This window comes from Lissotriton vulgaris, chromosome 4_1, assembly GCF_964263255.1.
Source record: "Lissotriton vulgaris chromosome 4_1, aLisVul1.2, whole genome shotgun sequence".
Taxonomy (NCBI): Eukaryota; Metazoa; Chordata; class Amphibia; order Caudata; family Salamandridae; genus Lissotriton; species Lissotriton vulgaris.
Window position 1 is genome coordinate 678,607,040 of NC_141691.1, and position 15,494 is coordinate 678,622,533.

Below are 15,494 nucleotides of genomic sequence, written 5' to 3' on the forward strand. Positions count from 1 at the left end.
CTACCCTGAGAGTTTGTTAGGGGGGAGGGGGTTACCATCTTCAAAGGCCTACCTACTATGTGCATATGTGAACTTATGAAATGCATTTTGTGCCAATGTGAGCTTTATAGTTTTTTAGCTTATAAAACTCAATAACAATAATTAGAAAAAAACAGATCAGACTTGAATGATCAAGTCTTGATCAATGTCTTGTGAACAAAACCCACGAAATCCTGCTGTGCTGAGTATAAACTTTGCCACAAGGCAAAAAGTGCAATACAAGCACTCTTTTTCAGCAGAAGAAACTATTGATCAATCAAAAGCTGTACTCAAGATAATCAACATCTGAGTGGAGCCAAAGCCCCTCTCTTAGTATTGCTTCTTAAAGCTCTTTTAATGAAGACAGCTGTGCCAGACATAAACACAACACTGCCCACCACAATTCTGCAAACGTGCAGGTATATATTCCATAGGTTATGTCAGAGAGCTGTGAACCACACCTGCATGCACCACTGAGGTAAGGCAAATCCTGAAGCATTGATATTTTTGATATATACCGGACACATGGCTCTTGTTGGCCACGGTAAGAGAGCAGGCTTTCGTTTTGTTTTGGGCTGGTTTCACTCTAATATACTCCCTCCACACAAACATCAAAGAAAGATGATAAATACCAGTGTGTTACTCAGGCTGGCAGGCTCTGAGCCATGCCAACTCTGATAAACTTCCTTCTAATTCTGGGGGACCTATTTCTTTCAGCCTTTGGTCTTCGAACTAGCCCTCCTTGTCCCCTTGCTCCTCACCCACTTCCTACCCTCCCCATCCCACAAAAAATTCAGATTCACAGCATAGCATCTAGGTCGCATATGAATGCTTTAAAAATGTTGTTAAAACTGCAAAAGCCTTACCAGCTGTACACCTTAGCCTATTTCATTAGCAGAGCATTGGAGATGAGAGAAACATGTTACAGACACATTGATAATCGCCTCAGCAGGCTAGCTAGTTATGCATGAAGCTCTCAAAGGGTCGAACTATTGTCCCTCCTTCAAAAGTGACACACTCACAGACCTCGACACAGCATCCACTCTAGCACATTCTTACAATAAATAAAGTGGCAGAATTTAACAAATAATGACTAATAAGTCGTTCTTTCTTAGCTCAGGCCAGCAAACTTTGGAATTCCCTGCCTCTCCGCCTAAAGAAAGTACAAAGCCACCTCCACTACTAAAGGCTTGACTCTTCAAGCTGTGTGTTCTTTAGCTCTCTAGAGGATAACTTCAATTACTCTCTCAACCCCAGCCAGCAACGAATAATCTACAGCAGGCCCAAGCCATTGCGATGATCCACACCACGACCTTTGGACAAAACAATTTGATAGCACACCCATCATGTAATGATTCATCAATTAGTCACATGAGCAAATTCTGCATGAAACACGCTCTGTTCTGTCTAAAAACCTTTAATGTGGGAAAGCATACCAGAAATGACATGTGTTCTGTGACATGACCATACCACATGTCAGGATTTCACCAATCACAACCAGCTCTTTCCCAGAAGAGCAGGTGCCAAGGCCCAGCCCCCCACTCTCTCCCACTCTTAGCGTCAGCCAAGCTTTTTGTCCTGCCTTCTAGCCCCTCTCTCCCTCGTGGCTACATGTGACTATTTTTATCTCTCGCTTCTTTTTATTATTCTACTCTTGTTTTTACCCCTTCTATCCTGTTTTCATTATTTTCCCTGCCTAGCCCCTTTTCACTTTTTTCACATTTGCCTTCATTTGCTTTTTGCTCCTGTTTTTCTCTGCCCCGCCGAGCCCCTTCTCACTCTTACACTCCTTCCTTCATCTACTCTTTGCTACTGTTTCTTATCTGCCCTGTCTTTCTCTGCCCTGCCAAGCTTTTCATGGTTTTCCCTCTTGCCTTCATCTGCTTTTTACCCCTGCATGAGCCTCTGCTCTCTCTCACCATTTCGGAACCTCCACCTGCACCCAACTCTGTTCTCCTGCAGCCACGCCCCCTACACACCCCATTCAAGCACCAACAACGCCAACACCACCCCCACCAAACACCACACACCACAGTAAACGCACAGAACACACAGGAGCATGCATACTACTTAACATGCAGTAGTTCAGTAAAAACGTGACCTGCTCTTCATCTCAGAAACCTGGCTCAACCCTACATTAGCTCACAACAGCGCTGCGGCAATCGCAGAAGGCTACAAAATCACTCAACAGGACCGCCTTTATAAGCAAGGAGGAGGACTCGCAATCATCTACAAAGAATCCATCAAAAGCTTAATATACATGGAAAACGCCAACACATTCATGGAACATCAGCATTTCAAGCTGCATTCTCTGCAAACTTCACTGTGGGCGGATCCTTTGCCTACCGACCACCAGCCTTCTTCACCAACCTCATCACTGACTTCGATCGCTGCCTCAGAATCGACTCTAGAGCTGAGATACTCCCCTGAGACCTCCAATGCCACCTGAAAGACAGGATGGACCCTTGCTCCATAGTCCTCCTCGAAAGCCTGGGCAATACTCGACTCATGCAGCTCATCACAAAACCATTTCTCATTACGGGATGCACTCTGGTCCCCATTTTCACCATCAGCGACAGCATCAAATACAACTCCACTTTGCAGCTCACTTGGACTCACCTCTTAATTATCCACTTCTAAATCAACACGCTGCAAGTCAACACAACCACCTGTATCAACAGTATCAGCATACCAAACTGCAGCTGGGGCAAAATCTCAGAAACTGACTGGATCAGCACCGTCAGCAGGGAGCAACACAGACAACCTTGACAAAGACATCTCTAACTTCAACAAGTGAATTAAGAACTGCGCAGACTTCCTCTCATCCATCAGACCCAACAAGCAAAGAAGATTCAACAAAGAGGCCATCTGGTAAACAGGGGACCTCCGAGACAACCAAAAGATACTGCAAACAGAAAGGAAATGGAAAACCAGGCGTGAAACCATCGACAGAACCATCCACAGACGCTATTACCAACAACTAAGAGACAACAAGAAAAGAGCGCTAGCAGAACGCATCGAGGACAGCTCTAACAGCTTCAAGGAGAACTGCTTGACTGTCAAGGGCTTCTGTTCAGCAGCAGCCACCATTAGCAAAATAACCCTCTCAACTACTCTGTGATGGCCTGTCAAACTTCTTGCACATCAAAATCACAAACATCTACAGCAACTTTGAACACCAACATGACTCTAACAAGCTCATCATGATTCTTCCCACCGCCAATATATACATATATTTAATGCATCTAAATGCTGTTTGAGTTGTTGATGTTCCCCTAACGGTACCATATGAACTTTGTGTTGGACCTGGATTGCACCTTTTTTTTAAAAGTTTCATCTAATGTGCAAACCCTTTCACTTGACCTGGAACACCCCCTTTTCCAACTCAGCCAATCACCATCACGGCGTCAATTCAGGAAGGACCTCAAGACCTGGCTCTTCGACTGAACCACAGAGCCTTCGACGGACCAGCAGTACGCCCCCCAGCGTAGTCAGCTTTACAATCCACCTGATTGATTGATTGACCTACCCTTCACGAGAAGATCCAAAGGTGAAGTGTCATTAAAAGGCAGGAAACAATGATGAAATGCCAACGTGAATTTATTAGAAGTGTCTGACAAAGACCACTGGTGCAGATTGATGCAGCGCAGCCCCCAACTACCAGTTCAGCCCTGTTCCATCTCAATTACCGTTTTGTCTAAATTACATTCAAGATCTACATGACATCACTTAAGAATGCATTGACATATTTCAGAATGATGTGACAATATCATGGAATGGCATGATGTCTGTTAGACCTGGCACCATTGGCTTGGTTCTCCCTTCCTTTTTTGCTGTTGCCTCATGTATTTTTGCTGGCGTTAGATGCTTTGGGCACTGTGCCACTGCTGTCCAGTGCCACAGTGCAAGTGCTCCCTATTGTAAATTAATGTATTAATCAGTGGTTCCATGTATGGCTATTTGGTTTACTTATCAGATGCTAGTCTAGTGCACTGAGTGTGCTCAGGACGTGTAAATCCAAATGCTGCTCGTGGGCCTGCAGCACTGGTTGTGCCACCCACAGAGGCAGCCTTGTAAAATGTGTCTAAGGTCTGCCATTGCAGAGCCTGCGTGCAGTCTGGTACTGTCACGCTGACTGGGCAAGTGCACCCACTTGCCAGTCCCTAAACCTTCCCTTTTCTTCATATCAGTCACCCCTATTGTAGGCCCAAGGACAGGGTGCATTGTAACTAAATGGCAGGACAAGCCCTGGTTTGTGTGGCATGTCCTAATAGTGAATTACAGCCATTTTCGTTGTTGACTATTGCAAGGCTACCTGTTCTCCATAGGCCAGAATGGGCACTTAGAATTATTTCACCTTATAATCCTAACTGTCTCAGAGAACATGGTAGAAATCCGAGTTTAGTATGCCTGAACTGAGAATGATAAAATACATCTTTTAGTGAAGTTGGTTTTAACATTCTGTGTTTGCTAATACCACTTTTAGAAAGTAGTTATTTGCTTGTCTAACCTTTCAAACCTGCCTCTGCTTGGTTGTGTATTCCTTTGTCTGGTTTTGTGAGTGACAGGGCTCAGGGATTCCAAGAGACAGGATGAGTCAGCCCAGTGGTGAATAGAGAGATCTGCATCTAGATGGGAGGGAGTAGTTTAACCTGAACCTTGAATAGGGCTGTGCCTGCCTTCCACAATGCTGGCTCCATCTTCTGGGGAGCGGCTGATGTCTCTGCCATGCACACTGAAAGAAGAGAAGGAGTCCTGTAAACAAAGTGCTCCAGGACTGCACTTGCCTTCCACAATGCTGGCTCCAACTCCTGTGGGGCGTCTGATGTGCCTGCCCTGCACTGTGAAAGGAAAGGAGAAGACTGGTAAACAGATGGCTCAGGAACTGGTTTGGACTGGCAAAGGCCCCTGTACCCTCAGAGAACAAAGGATTTTGGGGTATGAATATTGAAACCCTGATCCCATGAAATTAGATCACTTTTAGACTACAAGAAGAAACCTTTACTGAGGAGAGAAACCTGAAGGAACTGAGGAGAGACTATTCCCAAGCTGAAGTGGTGCTTGGGGGATTGGCCTGCAGTGGTTGCCTTACTGCCAAAGGAAGTCAAGTTAAGTCAAGTCAAAGATTTATATAGCGCGCTACATACCCGGAGGGTCTCAAGGCGCTTGAAGAAGGGTGGGGAGTTACTTGTCGAATATCCAAGTTTTAAGTTGCTTTCTGAATGCTATGTGGTTCTGAGTGAGACGAAGGTGAGTGGGGAGTGAGTTCCAGGTTTTAGCTGCGAGGTAGGAGAAGGATCTACCTCGCATGGTGGTTTTATTGATGCGAGGTACGGTAGCAAGCGCTTGGTTGGAAGAACGTAGTTGGCGGGAGGGGGTGTAGAAGGAAAGTCGTGTGTTGAGGCATTCGGGTCCAAGTTCATAAAGTGCTTTGTGTGCGTGGGTTAGGAGGCGGAAAGTAATCCTCTTATTGACGGGGAGCCAGTGGAGGTTTTTCAGGTGATTAGAGATGTGGTCTTTACGTGGGATGTCTAGTATGAGTCTGGCTGATGCGTTCTGGATGCGTTGGAGTTTTTTCTGGAGTTTTGCAGTGATACCTGCGTATAGGGTGTTTCCGTAGTCCAGGCGGCTGGTGACCAGTGCATGGGTGACCGTTTTTCTGGTTTCGGTGGGGATCCAGCGAAATGTTTTTTTGAGCATGCGAAGAATGTTGAAGCAAGATGATGAAACGGCGTTGACTTGTCTGTTCATAGAGAGTGAGGAGTCCAGGATGACGCCCAGGTTCCGTGCGTGGTCTGTCGGGATGGGTGCTTTTCCAAGGGCCTCTGGCCACCAAGAGTCATCCCAGGCGGAGGGGGAGGTACCTAAGATAAGGACTTCTGTTTTGTCTGAGTTAAGTTTCAGACGGCTGTGCTTCATCCACTCGGCTACATCTTTCATTCCTTCATGTAGGTTGGTTTTGGCGGTGTTAGGGTCTTTGGTGAGCGATAGGATCAGTTGAGTGTCATCAGCGTAGGAGATGATGTTGAGGTTGTGCTGGTGAGCGATGGCCGCGAGGGGGCTCATGTATACGTTGAAGAGGGTGGGACTGAGTGAGGACCCTTGTGGTACGCCGCAGATGACTTTAGTGGCCTCTGACTTGAATGGTGGGAGGCGTACTCTCTGAGTTCTTCCGGCAAGGAATGAGGTGATCCATTCCAGTGCTATTCCTTGGATTCCGATGTTTCTGAGTCGTTGTAACAGGGTGTTATGACAGACTGTGTCGAAGGCTGCGGAGAGGTCGAGGAGGATGAGGGCGACTGTGTCTCCATTGTCCAGTAGAGTTCGAATGTCGTCTGTTGCTGCGATGAGTGCGGTCTCAGTGCTGTGTTTGGCTCGGAAGCCGGACTGTGAGGAGTCGAGGGATTTGTTGGTTTCGAGGAAGGCGGCGAGCTGGTTGTTGACAGCTTTCTCGATGACTTTGGCCGGGAATGGGAGGAGCGAGATGGGGCGGTAGTTTTTGAGTTTGGTGGGGTCAGCTGTGGGTTTTGTCAGAAGGGCGCTGAGTTCGGCGTGTTTCCAGCTTTCTGGGAAGGTGCCTGAATTGAGGGACCAGTTGATGACGTCTCGGAGGTGTGGTGCTATGATGGAGTCTGCTTTGTTGAAGATGTGGTGAGGGCAAGGGTCTGTGGGGGATCCTGAATGGATGGAGTTCATCAGGCGGATGGTGTCCTCAGTTGAGATTGGGTTCCAGTCATTAAGGATGTTCGAGGGGGGTGAGGGTCCTGCAGAAGGTTGGGTGGGTTGGTCTCCGGGTCTGTTGTCGAAGCTGTTGTGGATGTCTGCGATTTTGTTGTGGAAGAACGAAGCTAGGGAGTCGCAGAGGGCTTGAGAGGGGGTGATGTCGTTGGAGTTGGCTGAGGGGTTGGTAAATTCTTTGATGATGTTGAATAATTCCTTGCTGTTGTGGGCGTTGTTGTCTAGTCGGTCTTTGAATGCGGCTTTCTTGGCAGATCGGATAAGTTGGTGGTGTATGCGGGTGGCGTTTTTGAAGGCGCCCCTGGTGCTGGTGTTTGGGTCTTTTTTCCAGGCCTTCTCGAGGGAGCGACAGAGTTTCTGGGATTTCTGGGAGATCATCGTTGAACGGAGAAAGGAACTTTGTGTACTTTGCTTTCAACTTGTGAAGGATATCCAAGGGCTTGGAAAAGAGCTTGCCTCCTGCTGAAGTCTCAGGGACAACTGACTTCAATACTCAGCTCCCCAGAGTTCTTGTGGAAGTGCCTGCTGCTGTTTTGGGCCTTCTGAGGAACTGCGTGTTGCAAGGAGCTGGAAGCGTGACTCATCAAAGAAGAACCGTGTCGACGTCGCTGTGCCTGCCGTTGCAACTCCGAAGGAGGTTGTCGCCGCTGTAGCTGTCGCATTGCACCGCATCGAGAGAAGAGTCTCGCAACGAGGTCGGAGCGTGTCGCCGTTGCTGTGCCTGCCGTCGCAACTTCGAAGGAGGGTGTCGCCGCTGGAATTGTCGCCTTGCACCGCATCGAAGAAAAAGCGCCTCGCAATCCCGAGAAGCGCGCCGCCGTCGCCTGTGGATGTCGCCTCGTGGATGTCGCCGCTGTAGTTGTCGCATCGTGCGGGAGCTTCACGCATCTTTGGAGAAGAGTGTCGCAAGTGGAGCTGCTGCCGTCGCATTGTGGAACAAGGGTATCGCCGCTGCAGTCCACGCATCGAACCGAGAACTTCTCACATCCCCGGAGAAGCGTGCCGCATCTGGAAGATCTTCACGTCCTTATTTCTTTGCACCTGAACTTTGCCGAATTTCCCTCGCTGTGACATTGCTTGTCATGGAAGCGCAACGCATCTTAAGGTACATTGACGCAAAGTGTTGCATCTTAAGAACTGAACTAAACTAAGCTAAATCTACCATCTTAAAGTAACAGTATTGTGTATTTTTGTCGTTTATGGTCTTATGGTAAATCTATATAAAGTATACTTATTTTTTATATAAAACCTTGTGTGATGTCCATCTGTAGTGTTGTCACTGGGTTACTGTATGTGGTCACAAATGCTTTACACACTGCCTCTGAGATAAGCCTGTATGCTCGTGCCAAGCTGCCAAGGGGGTGAGCAGGGGTTATTTAGGAGTGTAATCCCCTTATCCTGACTAGAGGCAATGGTCCCTATTTGTCACAAGTACCTACTGTGCCAACTAAAGACCCCCAAATCTAACAATGTCCCCTACTACACAACAGTGAGACACATCAGAGACAAAGAACCTGATCTGTGGAGTCCCCCAACGATTGTCCCTCAGGCCTATCCTATTCAACGTCTACATGACACCACTTGGAAATGTCATCCAATCCCAAGGCATCACCATCATCTCCTATGCCGATGACACCCAACTCATCTCCTTGATGGAAAGACGGCCACCACCAGAACCAACTTCTACAACTCCATGACCTTGGTATTAGACTGGATGCTAACTAACTGCCTGAAGCTCAATTTTGACAAGACAGAAGTGCTGGTCATCGGAAACAATACCTCCCCATGTGACTCCACCTGGTGGCCGTCAGAACTAAGACCAACACCAACAACATCTGCTCACGTAAGAAACACGGGGATCATCCTAGACAACAAGCTTAACATTATGGCACAAGTCAATACAGTGAGCTTCTCCTTCTTCCACATTCTTCGAATGCTTTGAAAGATGTTCAAGTGGCTGCTACCAAACACCAGAAGGCTGGACTACAGCAAAGCCCTCTAGGAAGATATCCCTGAACAACTCCTACAAAGCCTTCAGGCCATTCAGAACTCTGCCGCAAGACTTTTATTCAACTTCTACACCGCACTCACATTACGCCAAACCTCAAGGAGCTTCATCAGCTCCTTATTCACAAGCTCAGCCAATTCAAACTCCTCACAAATGCATAAAAAGCCTTACACAACACTGGACCAGCATACCTCAACAGCCGTAAACACTTTCACCAGCCTACGCTCTGTCTCACTCTCACTCACACACATACCCTGCATCCACAAACCCAGAGCAGGAGGTCCCTTATTCTTCTACATCGCACCCAAGATCAGGAACGATCTCCCTCAACACATCAGAGTCTCCTCCTCACTTATAGAGAGGCTGAAGATCTGGCTCTTTGACTAACAATGCGCGGGCTACTTGCTGACACACCTGCTCATGCGCTGAGATACCCTTACTGGTAATTAGTGCGCTTTACACGTCAACACAAAATTACATAACACATGACATACTACAGTCAAACAGTTTTCCAATCGAACATACAGGTGAATCTGTAACTGCTGTGAACAGTTTGAAGGTACTCTGACTTAGTTGTGTGCTATACAAATGCTAGTCAATGTAATAGAATGTGTGTTGCAGTGTGGTGGTGCAGAGGTTATGATGCCCATCAGTAATACTAATCTCGGCCATAAAGCTATTGCTGCCCAGCCACACCATGAGCTGCTTACATGATATGATCTGTATTTTGTGATTTGCCGTGTGCCATCAGGCGTCTAAAGGTGCGTAAGGTTTGTACTACTTGTTTGCACACAACTCTCGTTTACCCTTTTAAAAGGATGTGGGTCGAGTCCAATTTAAGGTGGTCGCTCATCTGAGGGTGATTGCAGTTTTTGGTCAGCAGCTGCCAGAGCTCCAGGGTTTCCTCAATTTTTTTTGCCTCGTCTGACTAATTTCATCCTGGTTTCCTCTGCTATACACAACTCCCCAGTACCTTCCCTTCAGCTAGAGACAGTTGTTTCCTGTGGGCACATCCAGCACATTGCCAGTCGCCTGCGTGCCCGTAGCAGAGGGAATTGGATAAGCTTAAGTTTCATTTTATTTTTTGGGAATTACTGGCTCTCATGCGAGTAGACAGGCTTGTGTGTTATTGTGTAAATCTAGCTGGAACTCCCTCTGATAGCAGTCTGCTACAAGAATCCAATATGTGTGAGGCAAGGGGCAGTCCCACGTCAGGGGGAAATACGTGGCCTCCATCTGACGGAATTTAGGACACTCTTGCACTCTGGTGGGGTAAATTCAATGTAACGTCACTGGGTGACATATGTTCTATGTATGAAAATAAATTGTATCAGTCTGAATCAAACATTACTCGTAATGGTACTGAGGAGAGCCAATGTACCGTTCCATTGGGCATTTGGGAAATTTTGGGCACAGCAAGTCCTTTGTGAGGGGAGTTCTGGATATCCACCCTTAGGGCCGAATACATCCATGTAATGATTCCTATGCCACTATCTGTGTGGAGCAGAATCTCCAGTATATGGGACACTCGGTGAGTGGATTAGTGTGCCCCACACTTTCTGGGCTGTGTGGCGCAGTGCGTAATAATGAAGATGTTGTCCTCACCCCAGATTATACTGGTCAATAGCCTGCTGCAGTGGGATAGAAGAGTCACACTCACAGAGATCTCCCGTTCTACAACCTTCCATCCTCCATGTAGCCATACCCATATGTTTGTCTTTGTGATGAAATGCTGCTATGCGGATGGTGGCACAGCACTGGATATGGAAGTTCTTTGCCCCATCTGCTCAAAACTATCTGCCATTCCCTGATCTGAAGTATACATAGATCTAGCGCTGTTGTGTACGCCCATGCGTCCGGTCACTTTGTGAGTGTGTCCACTACCTGGGCCTCTTTTAACAGCCTCCCATCTGTACTATTTTGCAGATTGTGCCACCCCACCGCTAACTGGAGCTGTGCCGCCTGATGGGAGGACTCCCTATCAGGTATTCTGAGCCCTCCTGATTCATAAGCGCATTGTAGTGTATCCATACCCTCCAACACTTCCTGCCCCATACTATGGCGACTTCCAGCATCCTCAGTTGCTTCAATAACTCACGGGCCATGGGGAATAGGAAATATTGAAAAAGATATAGACAGCGTGTAAAAACCAGAATTCTCAGTATGGCGAAGCGTTTGGTCGGCCATTGACAAGGGTAACCATAACCAATAGTCAACGGTGGAGCAGAGATCTGTCAGTAGCTGGTTCGGATTAAGATCTAACCATCTTCGTTCATCATGTGTGATTTCAACCCCTAAGTATCGGAATAAGTCCACAAGCAAAGGTATGGCCATTCATGGCAGTGTCCTATGGGGCACTCTTTGTAGGCGCCACAGAGGAAACAATACAGACTTTTGAAGATTTACTTGTAGCCAGGTCTGTCCTCCAAAACGTTTCAGGTCATCTGGCTGTAGCCCCAGTGAACAGCTGGGATTCGCAACATAAACCAATTGATCATCTGTGTATAATGACACCATATGTCTCTGTGTGCAGGCTGTGATGGACCAGTTTTCCATTACTTGTCGCAGCCTACACACCAGTGGTTCCGCTGCTAACATGAATAGGAGTAGGAGCAAGGGGCAGCCCTGCCAGGTGTCCAGCAGAAGCTTCCCCTCCCGGCGATATATAGTGATTAGTCCTGACTCTGGCCAGGGTGTGTGTATAGGACGGTGACCACCTTCTGAAACTGGGGTCCAAAGTTCATAGTGGTCAAAGGGACAAACAGGTATTGCCAAGCAATCGCGTCTAAGGCTTTTTTGGTGCCCAACGACATCAAGGCAAGGTCTTCTTCACTTTTCTCCATTACACCCATCATGTTTATTAGTGCCTTATATTTACTGCTGAGCGCCTATCAGGGATGAGCCTGTTCTGATCCGGATGCACTAGATCTACTATAACCCGTTTCAGATGTCGTGGCAACAGTGTACAGAGGTTTTCATCATCACAGTTCAACATTTAGAGGGGCCTATACACTTAGGGGCATATTCACAAGGACCTAACGCCAAATTAATGGCACTTTATCGCAGCCAAAGTCGTGAAAATGTACCACCCCATTCACAAGCTGGTGTTAACAGCCCACAGCACTAGTTTACCTGTGATAGCAGCCGCAAAAACATTGCCACAGAGGACCCCTGCAACTATCACTAATGAGATGCAGAGCAGGCGTTCCCGTGCAAAAAGCCGCGACAACACGATACCTCAACATTCTCAACGACCAGCCAGATCGACAATAAGAATACAAAACAGGCGATAAGGCATGTTAGCAGCAGGAAATTAACACCTGACCTGACCTGGTGTAAAGTCGGATGGCAGCCTGCACCATAAATGGGAGCACAGCCCAGGGCGACATTGGGAGGGCAACTGATGCCATGGAACCACTCATCATGCAGCCTAGACACCCAAGAGGGCCACAACACCCAATGCCGCCACCCCAGGACCCCAACCCCCACCCGGAACACCCCCCTGACCCCCACAGAGGCAGCGCACACAAAGACAGCGCCCCCCCAGGAAACGCACCTGTCTCACAGACCCAACATCTGACAATGGCACTGTCCACTACAGGCTGAAAGGGACAAACATCCTACGCATCCTGACTATCATCCCCTAACAGGCCTACGGCACCAACACAGCGGACAACCAACATCCCATTACACACCAAGCTGCTGGCTGTGCTGCACCTGTTGGCGCCTGGCACACCCCAACCAACACCCGCCAGAGTCGGAGGAGTCTCACAGCCAGTCACATCCAAGTCCCTCACACCTGTCCTGGACATCACCATCACCCTGGCACCCCAGTCCCCATACGGCCAACACAATGTGCAGGATCCGTTGGAGACCAAGCAAGGACCATACACCATAGCCGGATGCACGCACGTGTTGGGGGTAATCCACAGCACGCATGTCCTACCTTTGCCCCCTGGTGACAAAGCACACAATCACCACAACAGGAAGCACACGTCACACATCAATGTGCAGGCAACATCAGAACACCGTGGGACCTTCACCGATGTCGCCTCCAAATACACAGCCAGTGTGCATGATTCCTTCATCCTTCAACAGACCATAAGAAACCAGCGTTCCCAGGATGGCCCCAAGGGAAATGCACAGCACCTTGGCAAGTTCCAAATAAACACCCCACTCACTTCAACTCCAAAACCATGCAATTTACAACAACTCTGCCAATGCACACATCACAAAATCACGACCAACATGCACAACAACATGCCCACCCACCAGACATGACAGAACAACTTGCAATGGTAACCTGGGCAAGCCGTGAACATGAGCAATCAACGGCATGGCACAGCAGCCACACAATAGGTGAATGTGGGGAGAGGTGGCAACCAGGCATGTGTGAATGATGCAGTAGAACCATGATTGGGAAAGTACACACTGCCAAGTATGGCAGAGATATGCTGTACAGACCACAGTATGCAGAACACACCCATATCCACAGGCAACATACACCTCTGGTGTATGAAGTGTAGTGGACACAACCATGTCACCCCAGCCAGTGGGGGTCCTCGTGGAAATGTTGCCTGTTACACACCTCCCCGGGCAAACGTGAGCAGAGTGGGATGGCCCAGCGTGTGCCAGTGAATAAAAAGCATGTAGCCCGGGCATGTCCTCTTCCGCAAAGCCCAACGTCACTGTCAGGGCGACGCCTCTCACCCCACCATGAGGACGACGCCGTCCTCATGAGTGGAGTTGCCTGCAATCCTGTGTACCTGCTGTACCCCAGCCCGCTGGTCCACGGACCCGTCAGGCCCACCCCTGCACTGATCACCTGCCGACACCGGCATGTGTCAAGGAGGGCCCACCACTTGCCTGTGCAAGCTCCAAGCCCGAGGCATGCAACCCTGCCAGCCTCTCAGACCATTGCTGGCCCCCTGACGCTGGCCCACATTACACCTTCCTCATTCACATATTACACCAGCGTCCTCTTTGGGCCAGTAGGTTCCATATGTGAAACTGTGTCCTGGGTCCAGAATGGCAGTGACCCTTAATCCGGGCCAGTGGCCACAGCACCAGACCCCTGATCAGTGAGGCATAGTTCCATATGGGCATCTTGCAACATGTGGTGCCACTAACCCTGTTCAATGCCAGCCGACAACACGTTGGACCACTAACCCTGTTCAATGTCAGCCGTGACACATGGTGCCACTAACTTTTTTCAATGCCAGCCGGAGAGATGTTGTGCCACTAACCCTGTTCAATGCCAGCCAGCGACACATGGGTGAGGGACCAAGACTACCCTGCGGACCAGTAGGTCTCACATCCAGCACCTAGTCGCAGAGTCCACACCAGTGGTCGCACGGAGAGGAGTGAGATGAAGATATGTCTCAGTCCGGTCGAAATCCGGGTCACAGTTACGGAGGTGACTGAACACGTGGTGCCACTAAACCTGAACTATGCAGGCCAGTGGGGCCATCAACCCATGCCGGCAACACTCTGTAAATGGCCCGTGCTGACCGCTGCCTCCAGCCTACACTGACTGCAGTCCAGTAGGTCAATGAGTCTTGATTTAGCAATGGCGGAGTTCATATCCGTGTACAGGTATCATCGCAGACTGCATTCTCTCTCAGCACCAGTGCCACTAAGTCTGTTCCCCGACATTCATGGACACTCACTGGTCGTAAATTGATGGTGTCTGAGTCTATGGACTAGGGGCTAGTTTTCATCCTCATGTAGCTGATACTGAATTGATGGTGAAAACGAGGCTTACGCTTTCCACTCCTTCATTTTCTGCTTCTAGATAACATCAAACCTTCCGCATCATGCCCTGGAGGACATCTGTCATTGTCACCCGCAACCCTCTGCAACATACACCTCGGACATTGATGAGGACCCGCTCAGGTCGCATGGCCCATCTGGCTGCACCGCAAGTCACCGTCCCGTGGCTGGGTGCCTGTGCTGGCTGAAGTGAATCCGGGGCCACTAACTCTGTGGTGGTCCGGTCCAGGCCCCATCTTTTGAGATATTGGATGGCCCCGGAAGCGTTTTCCTTGGGGACATCAACGCCATTTCTCTGTGGCCCTGCTCTGTACGCAGCCTCTGGGCCTAACTGCATCCCACCAGGGCTCACACACCAAAGCGAGTTCTGACCGGCCCGGATTTCGCATCACCACAGGAGGCACACACCACCACCGCAAGGACCACCTCCAACTGCCATCTGCCAGAGTCGAAACGGTGGTCGTGACACACGTAAGGAGTTGCTCAGACTTGTCATGGTTGCCATCATCGGCCTGATACCCTGCTTAGCACTCCAGGTGCCAGTTACTCAGTGCACCGCAGGCCATTGTTCATTGGTGATTGAGTTTTGTGCTGTGGAGCGGTTGCGCAGTTATGTCATCTCAAAGAGAGTGAGGGTCCTGAGATGTTGATGGGGAAGATGATGCAGGTCTAACACACCCCACTGCATCTGCATCAGGAATATATCAAAGGGACACAATCCAAGACTTTTTCTTCACATGAGCGCTCTCATCTCTAGTGTCCCAACCCCAGTGCACTGCAACTCACGGACACTTCTGATTGCATGTTGGCTGTCTTCTAGACTTTCTTCAGCTTACTCCATGTTGCTCAGCAGTGTACTCTGTCATGCATGTGTTTTCTGTTTCCGTTGCACTGGTGTCCAATGTACAAGTGGTTGCCAGCACCAGACATTCCATGCGGAATGACTTACACTCTCAAC